This window comes from Equus caballus, chromosome 1 (assembly GCF_041296265.1).
Source record: "Equus caballus isolate H_3958 breed thoroughbred chromosome 1, TB-T2T, whole genome shotgun sequence".
Lineage (NCBI taxonomy): Eukaryota > Metazoa > Chordata > Mammalia > Perissodactyla > Equidae > Equus > Equus caballus.
This window is the reverse complement of record NC_091684.1, coordinates 20,425,850-20,435,118: the sequence shown is the minus strand read 5'-3', so window position 1 is coordinate 20,435,118 and position 9,269 is coordinate 20,425,850.

The window sequence follows — 9,269 nt, the reverse complement described above, 5'->3', positions numbered from 1 at the left end:
TCCTGCCCTGGCCATCCAGTGGTCACCCATCGGGCAGGAATGACAGGCAGCTGATTCACAGTCCAGATTGACACTGGCAGGCCTGTATGGCTATGGTCACAGAGAGAGAAGGACTCCAGGCTCCACCTTCACCGTGAGACCTTTAAATCAGGCTTTGAAAACTCAAACCAAAGGAACCAATTTGGGAAACAAATGCATCAAGAAGGGCAGATGGGGACTGCAGTGAAAGAGTGGCTGCCTCTGCTTGATGCTAACCAAGTGCTGCCATTGGGAAGGTGGTCATTGCCATGTTATCAGATCAACTAGCTTCCCAAGAAAAGCTAACATATCCAACTTTCAAGTGAAATCTCATGAGGTTTAATATTTCATAGACCTTGCACAGGCCAAACAAAATGCTGCACCAGTGGGTCCACCAGGCTATGATCTTTGTTTCACTCCTTAACCAGGCTAGAAAGACTTTTGCTGCAGAATCAGTAATACGAAGCTCCAAGTCAAAGCCTGTGGGAGCTGAGGCTCATTGCCCTTTGTTGGGAGCTGGGGAAAATGGAATGAAGGACAAATGTTGTACGTTCCCCAAAGTGTTTGTTTCTGTGTGTGTGTGTGTGTGTGTGTGTGTGTGTGTGTGTGCGAAAAATGGATGGAACATTTGCAAGATCAGAGAGAACCAAAAGCAGGGGTTCATAAAATGTGCTCTGAGGACTTGACATTTCACCATGGACCAGTCCTGGACACAGGAATGTTTTGTGGTTATAGCCATTATTTCAAAGCAACCAGTGACCACAACAGCCAAAACCACTCTTGTCATCAAAGGAGTTGGGGGTCAGGGAGGGGGATGGATGGGCAAGAAAAATTCTACGAGGACCCCAGAGGATGCTGCAAAGATCACTATCCCAGATCAGTTCCTTTCCTACACACACCTCCCTCTCCATCAATTCAAAGCACAGCCATTGCCATTCTGAATACAAGAATCAAGCTTATTAATAGTTAGCATATTGGGGCCAGCCTGGTAGCATAGTGGTTAAGTTCACATGCTTCACTTTGGTGGCCTGGGGTTTGTGGGTTCAGATTCTGGGTGTGGACCTACACACCACTCATCAAGCCATGCTGTGGTGGCATCCCATATACAAAATAGAGGAAGATTGGCACAGATGTTAGCTTAGGGCCAATATTCCTCACCAAAAAAAAAAAGAATGAAAGAAAGAAAAAAGAAAGAAAGAAATAGCATACTAATTGACTTTTTATTATGTAAAGGATGCTCAAAGAATCTCATTGGTGTGGCTTAAAAGAATGGAAATTGTCAGGAACAGAATTTGGTGAATGGGATAAAAAAATGTAAAGAGTTGGCTCTGGCTGCAGGCTCTGTAGCCATCCTCCTTTCATGGGGCAGTCATCATCAGGGCACTGGCAATCAGGGCAGCTTTACTGAAATCCTGCTCCGAGGCTCTCATTGCAAAGGGGTCTGTTTATTTTTTCATATAGAAGACAGCTTCAAAGGGTGTTTTTTGCTTTGGTTTTCCTTTGGGCAACATAAAAGGGGAGAACAAAGGGAATTCAGAACCTCTTTTTTTTGCCACAGGCCACTCAGTAGACAATCTAAGTTCAGAAGTGTCCATGAAGTGCTGATCGGCAACTCTGCATGCCTGGTGCCACTCTTGATATTGCAGACAGTCCTGACACTGCTTCTCCAGCCCAGACCAGGTGGAAGGAGGTCCCTTCTCAGGGCCAAGAAGGAGCTGATTGCGGCAAAGTGAAGAAATGTGCCCAAGGTCCCATCGCAGGTGTTGAGAGCAGGAGCTCTGTCAGCCTTCCTGGTTTCAAATCTTGCCTCTGTCACTTTTTAGCTCTGTGATCTTGAACAAGTTACTTAAGCTTTTTGTGACCCTGTTACTTCACCTGTAAAGATAATAATACCTACTTTGTAGGATTACTGTAAGGATTAAACGAGATAATGCACGTGCCTGGTACGCAGTAAACACTGAATAAATGTTAGCTAGCTTTGTTGTTATTAGTATTGTTCTCATAGGCATCAGCACTTTAAGTGTATACTTCCTCATTTGTTCCAAGACTACTTCATAGGTAAACCACATTAGGGCACCAGAAATTGTGCCATCTAAAGAGAACTGATTTAGGGCTCAGAAGTCCAAGAGATGGACGTCAAGATTTCAGCGAGGCAGCTGACCAGCCAGATGACTCCGGCCAAGTCACTGTACCTTCCTGAGTCTGAGTGCTGTCACCAGTAAAATGGGAATAATCTTTGCCCTTTGGCCTTTACAGGGTTGTTGTTAAAATCCCTGCTAGAATTATTTGTCCTTAAATCATCATGCATTCTATCAATCTTAGTTATTTCTACGCTTTCTTTCTATTTCACTCTCTCCTCACTTTTCTGCATCTGGTACCTAACACAAACTGAGGGCATGGCTGAGACGAGTGAAGAGAAGGGAAGAAAAGAGCACTGAATGTTTTAGTCACATACTGGAAAAATGGTGTGCAGGCCGGCCAGGTGGCACAGTGGTTAAGATCACGTGCTCCACTCTGGCGGCCCAGGGTTCTTGAGTTCAGATCACGGGTGCAGACCTACGCATTGCTTATCAAGCCATGCTGTGGCCAGCGTCCCACATATAAAAAATAGAATAAGATGGACACAGATGTTAGCTCAGGGTTGAGCTTCCTCAAAAAAAAAAAAAAAATAGTGTGATTTATTTTTATTTTACAAAGTTCTCCTTGGTCTACTTTCCTGTGATTTTAAAGAATTGATATTAATTGGCCACCCTGAATATAAGCAAAGCGTTTGCTACATTAAAGACATGAGGGTTAAATTGGTGCAAATCTTCTGGAAAACTACATCAGTATGCTTCAGGCGCTATTAAGAAGCTTATTCCCTGTGACTCCATAATTCCACCCCTGGGGATTTGTCCTGGCGAAGTATCTTAAAAGAAGAAAAATGACCATTAGATAAAGTTTTTCATTGCAGTATTATGTATAATAGTAAAACACTGAACAACCTGAATGTCCAACCATAGTGGGATGAGCTAGTAAATCAAAGGCCATTAACTTGAGGGACAATATCACAGGCATTAAAAATGAAAGTCATGGCTTTCAATATCAGTGTGAATAAGCATACCTAATTTCATATAGATTACAGTTACTACTATCGAAAAATAAAGCAGTTGTATGAAAGTGGTGAAGTTATGGAAGATGGGTAGAAATTTTTAACTGTATTTTAAAGTGTAACATTGTGTTTTGCAATCAATAAAATTGGAGGATTGAAGCTTTAAAAATATATAGGCATCAGGTCTGTTAGTCTGGGGACAAGAAGGTTGAAGAAAAATTCCTGTCTTCAAGAAATTACCCAGACAGGCCCAGCAAAATGGCCAAGTGTGGCTTCCCAGGGCTCTTTCCAGTGCGGTCTGGCTCACAAAATTCAAGTGCTAATATATAATTCTTAGTAACTCCAAGACATATCTGCATTTTCAAAGGAATCTCAACTACCAAGTTTTTCAGCCCCAAAGAATGAAATTATTGATCCAAGATATGCCATTGAAGTCAAAATTTGGGGGGAGGATGACTCCCTTTTCTGGGTCCTCTGCTAATCATTTGCAGATTCATCCTCTCATTGACCCCTCATGAAAACCCTCCAGAGAGAGGCAAAACATCATAAGCTATGCTATCAGGATGGCTCGGAAGTGCTATGTTGACAGGCTGACAGTCAGGAAGCTAGAGGCTCAAATTCTAATCCAACATAAAATTTATGGGGCCAGTAAAACAACATGGAGAACTGTATTTGCTATAGTGCTGATGGAAAGAAAAAATACAAAATCATAATCACACTGTAATTACCATGAAGTAAAAGCATTCAACTAATTTAGAAAGAAATGGGAAAAATTAAAATAGTTTTGCAAGAGTGGTGACATTAGGAGGGCTTTTTTCCTTTTCAACTTCCTTTATTATTATAATACTGTTTTTGCAATAAGGAGTCCCATGCTATTTTGACTGTAACACACTGCATGATGTACCCTCACCTCTTACAGGCCTGGGATGTCCTGGCTTAAGCCATAATTATATTAAAAAGGAAATGGAATAAATGGACAATAATAACAATAAGAGCTGCTGTGAATTGACCATAATTATCTTGATGATTAGACCAGCTATGAATTAAGAAGCCAGTTGTAATTGTAATGCCCATGGCAATAATTAGCTAGAAAACAAGGGCATGCAAATGGATCCATGAGGAAAAGGGCTGGAATATATGGCCAAAGACTGAGGGTCTGTATAGGTGGAGATGAGAAATTAGAAGAGCATTGCACAGTCCAAGAAAGGATTCCAACAGAAGCATTGACCAGAGGGCATCCTCCCACAGAGTGGCTTGGGCTGAACCACACAGGATCAGACCCACTAAGAAGAGCAAATATAAGATGTCCCCAGTGCCAATGGTGTCTAGATATCTCAAGGATCATGACGGTGGGGTTGGGCTCTTACAAGTGGGGAAAATACCACAAAACTGCCCAAGAAAGTTGGTTTTTTACAACCAGACACTCCACTCTTACGATGGGTATCTCCAGGCCCTGAATTCTATATAAAACAAACTCCAAAAATAGAACTTTCCAGTGTTTTCCATCGATGGAATTAACTCAGATTGACCTTGTATCTCTAGACCTGCAGAGATGACTGCTCAGATGTAAACTTGCCAACACACAATATGTGCTGTAAGGAAGTGACAGGTACATGCACACCCACACTGATGGTGGGCAGTTATTAAGAAAATGAACTCTGGAGACAGAAACCTGGTTTCAAGGTTCCTACCTATTAGGTGTTCTTATCAGACAAGTACTTACCTTCTATGGCCTTTGTTTTCTCACCTGTAGAAGAAGCACAGCAGTAGAATCTACCTAAGGGAGTTACAGCGAGAATTAAATGAAACGATACACGTCAAGCTCTTAGTGCAAAGCTTAGTGAGCCATGAATCTTATTGTTAGTTATGACAATGAATGTTATTAGAGTAAGGCAAAGTGATGTAATAATTCGTAAATCAAAATTTTCTGTTTAACCAGAATTGCACGCCTATTGGTGTACTGTCTTCCAACTTTTTGTCCTGAGATCCTGCTTTGGAAAAACAATCTGTCTCACTGTATTTGAGGCAGGTAACTGGGGGCCAGCCATGCTGTTGACTGAAATGTTGACAATGAGGTCCTGTCTATTCCCAGCATAGATGGGATGTGAGGAAAGGGATGAAAGCAAGAGATTTTTACGGTAGACGAGGAATCTAGTAACAAGAGAGTCTGAGCGAGTTTACTCTCAACATCTTTATAGGTTAGGGACTTATCTTGAATCAGTAAGGAAATATATGACACTTATTAGAGGTATAGGTGTCCAACAAATCTTTATTAGCCATAAAACAACAATTACTAGTAAATGAACATCTAAGTACATGCCAGATAACAACAGCTAATGTTTATTGAGGGCTTACTGTGCACCAGGCACAATTCAAAGTGTTTTGTGTGTATTAACTCATTAATGAGATGGCACCACAAAGTAGGTGCTTTCTTATTCCCATTTTACAGATAAGGACAATTGAGGCAGAGCTAAAGTAACTTGCTTAGGATTATGATGATAGAGTCGGGATTCAAACCAGGCAGTCTGGCTAGAGAGCAGCTCTAGGATAGTGATCAAGAGACAGCTCAAATAGACTATTTCTAAATTGCAAAGACAACCCTACAGAGCAGGTACTTTAATCTCTATTTTACTCAGCTTTACAGATGAGGAAATTTACACTTGGTGGCATAACAAGGTTGTAGGGGGGAGGTGTCCATGGGAATAGTTGCTCCTGTGGAGAGGAGTATTTTATTACTAACATTCTTTAAAATTGCCAGTGCACACTGAAAACAAAAAGCAGACTGGCTTTTATTTGCTTTTATTATCGATTTAAATTTTCTACAGATAATGCACCCCCTTGTTGCCAACATCTCCCCGAACCCGCCACTCCACCCCTGACACAGATTTGGCATGCCACCAGCTCGGATAAATTAAATGACTAAGGTCACACAGCTCTTAAGTGCTGGATCCCAGATCTGAGTCTAGGCACGCCTGGTTTCCAAGTGCATAAGAGCAAGAAGTAGGGAGGTACTACAATTGATTCTTCCCAATTCATGGATTCATTGGAATCACTTGGAGAACTTAAAAAATTAGACTAAAACTCAAATGCATCCCACAGAGTGACTTAACCAGAAGGCCTGTGGGCGAAACATTTATTTGCATCAATATTTTAAAGCTCTGCATTTATTCTAAAGCACAGCTGACACTGAGACCTTTACAAATGAATGGAATTTCACCCTGGAATTCATTTCTTTATCTTCTAAAACAATCTCCAGGTAAGACTGCTATTTAGAGACGATCACGCATGGAATTACCCTCCAAGCTGTGTCCCTAAATTCTCCGCCCTGAGATAGTTCCAGGCTAAGCTGAGAAGTCTGACTGAGGTAGCTTCATGTGCCCAGCAGCCCCTCCTGGGGAAGAGTCTTCCCAAACTCTTAAAAGTGAATATAAAATTCTTGCATATCAAGTAGAAACAGCAAAATGTATACAGGACAGAGACTACCTAGTTCCAAAGACAACCTAGTGCTCACTGATGTGTTTGCATAGCAAACACAGTTTAATAGCAAGTACCAAGGTATTCTAGTCTATGCCTATGAGGCTATTTGTAAGGTTCCAGGGCCAGAAATTTCCCCTGGCCTCCACCCCTATTCACTCCAGATGCTGCTGAGGCAACCTGGATATGAAGTATGACCTTTAATGATTAATTTAATTTGAACAAAGCAACTCCTGACCGTCCATTCAGGTCATCAGAGCAGATGGTAAGACCAGAGGATACCAGTCAAGGCCAGACTTCAGAGTCATCTAGAAAGTATAAAAAACACATGTCTTAAATTCCTGGACCCCTCTTAGCCAGTCTAATTAAGAATCTCCAGAGATAAAGAGATTTAAGTTTAAAAAGCTCCCGTAAGTGATGCCGATGTGCCTGGATGGGTTCCCAGTATGGTAGAGACCTTGAGACACCGTGTGACTAGCAAAGCATTAGGTCCTTAGGCTCCAAAGAGCTCTCCCACCTACACATTCAAACACCTGAAGAGCTGCCATTTTAGCTACATCCCTTCAGGTCAAGCAAACAGGACCTGAGAGTCCCCAAGTGTAATGAAATGCAATGAGGAGGGACTGGGGGGGACCCCAGCCCCAATGTAGGTAATGCTGGGGGTGGAGCACACACTTAAGAACTGAGTCAAGAGGCCTCACTGCACAGTGGACAGACGTGGACTTTGGAGTTAGGCCCATTTGGATTCTATTCCTGGCTCTGCGCTTCGCCAGCTATGAATGTTGGAACCATTAACTTAACCTCCCTCAGCCTCAATATCTGCATATGTAAACTGGGGAATAAAAATGCCTCCCATATGCTTATGGCAATGATGTATCATGCCAGTCCTGGGGCTTTTAGTTTTCAAATCCATTCTTCATCTTTCCATTGATCTACTTTGTATGGTAGGGAGCTGATCCCTGCGGGGTGGCTTCTGGCTGAGTTGGCCAATGGAAGACCCCAAAGGAGACTGGATGACTTGGTGGCATCCCTGTAGTGGTTTCTCCATCATGCCACTTACTCCCAGCAGATAGGCCCACCATGGCTCTAGTTCCCATTAAGTAATTCCCATCCCCTGGCCTCCAGTTACCTTGAGTTCTCCTGTTGTCCCTCCAGCCCAGGGGTGGAGGAGCCCTCTGCCATGGCCAATCTCTGGTTGCCTCCTGTCCCAGATGGCCTAGTCAGCTCTTTCACTACCTGTGTAACCAATTCCCTAGTTTACATTCTCTCTCTTTTAGATAGTTAAGTGATTCCTTCCTTCCTCCCCATTAAGTCTTTACATTACAATGTTCCAAGTATAAGGCTTGGCACTATTTACGCTCGATAAGTTAGAACTATTATAATCAAGTATATTATAATAAGCCACTGCTATTCCCCAGGTGCCTCCTGCTATTGTCCTCAGTGTGAGTGCTTGGAGGGCAAGATGGTTGATTGTAGCCACATCTGTTCGAGCCCCTCTCCAAAGCTTGAAATAATAAAAATAGTCAACATTATATAGTGCTTCCTCTGTGTCAGGCATGGTTCTAATTGCTTCATTTAAATTAACTCCTTTAATCTTCACCACGACCATATGAGGTAGACACTATTACAGTTGGAAATGAGGCAAAGAAAAAAAGTTAAGTGACTTGCCCAAGGTCATAGAGCTAGTAGGTGGTAGAGCCAAGATTCAACCCTGGCAGTCTGGTACAAGAAGCTGTGCTCCATAAGCCCTATTCTACACTTCCTCCCAAGATGACTGCCTCCAAACCAGGAGAAACAATGCATTTTCTTTCTCAAAGGCCATTGCCACTCAACTCTGAACCTCCCATGTGAAGGGGCCTCTATCTCTTACAGTTTCAGACCCACACAAAAGCTGTCATGTCTTAAAAGAGCATCCTGCCCATCCTGGCCTAGAGGAAGGACTGGCATCCAGCCCTGAGGCTGCCTGGCACCCACCGCCCTTTTCTGCTTTAATAAATACCTCTAGTGGAGCCTGACCACAGAGGAATCCATAAGCCATTAACTGGAGCTATATTAAGCCTATAAAAATCAATTGCTAACATTCCAATGACCTTCTTATACATTAGTTTATCAGATGGTTTTACTCATTCACTAATTAACTGAAGGCAGAAGGGAACTAACCAACCTTTGTTGAGTGTTTATGTCCAGCCATCTGCTGGGGGCTCTACACATGACATCTCTTTTCCTTTTCACCTTTCTAACAAACCTGTGAGAGTAAAGTATGACTCCCACCTTACAGATAAGAAAACTGAGCTTAGAGAGATTAAGCAACTTATGAGTGATGCCATCATTTAAATCCTGGTCTGTCTGACTTGAGTATATCACAATCTTTTCTGAAGTGAGAGAAAGATGCTATCTAAATGGGAATTTCGAAGTGTGGCCGCAAAAGGCATAATTACAAAGTTTAGGACTCTTCCCACAGAGGAGATTTCAGAATTGTTATAGATCAGCTACTGCTTTGTGGCTCACATTTTCCCCCTCTTTGAACGGAATGTCTATAGCAGTTATCCTATGCCTGTCCCACCACTGAATGTTGGGGAAAGTGGGGGCAGATAACTGTCTCTTTAGTTTCACAGATCCTCATATCGAGAGTAAGTGTACTCAAGAAGCTGGACTTAACTACAGTCAAGGAAGCTTATCCCACCTG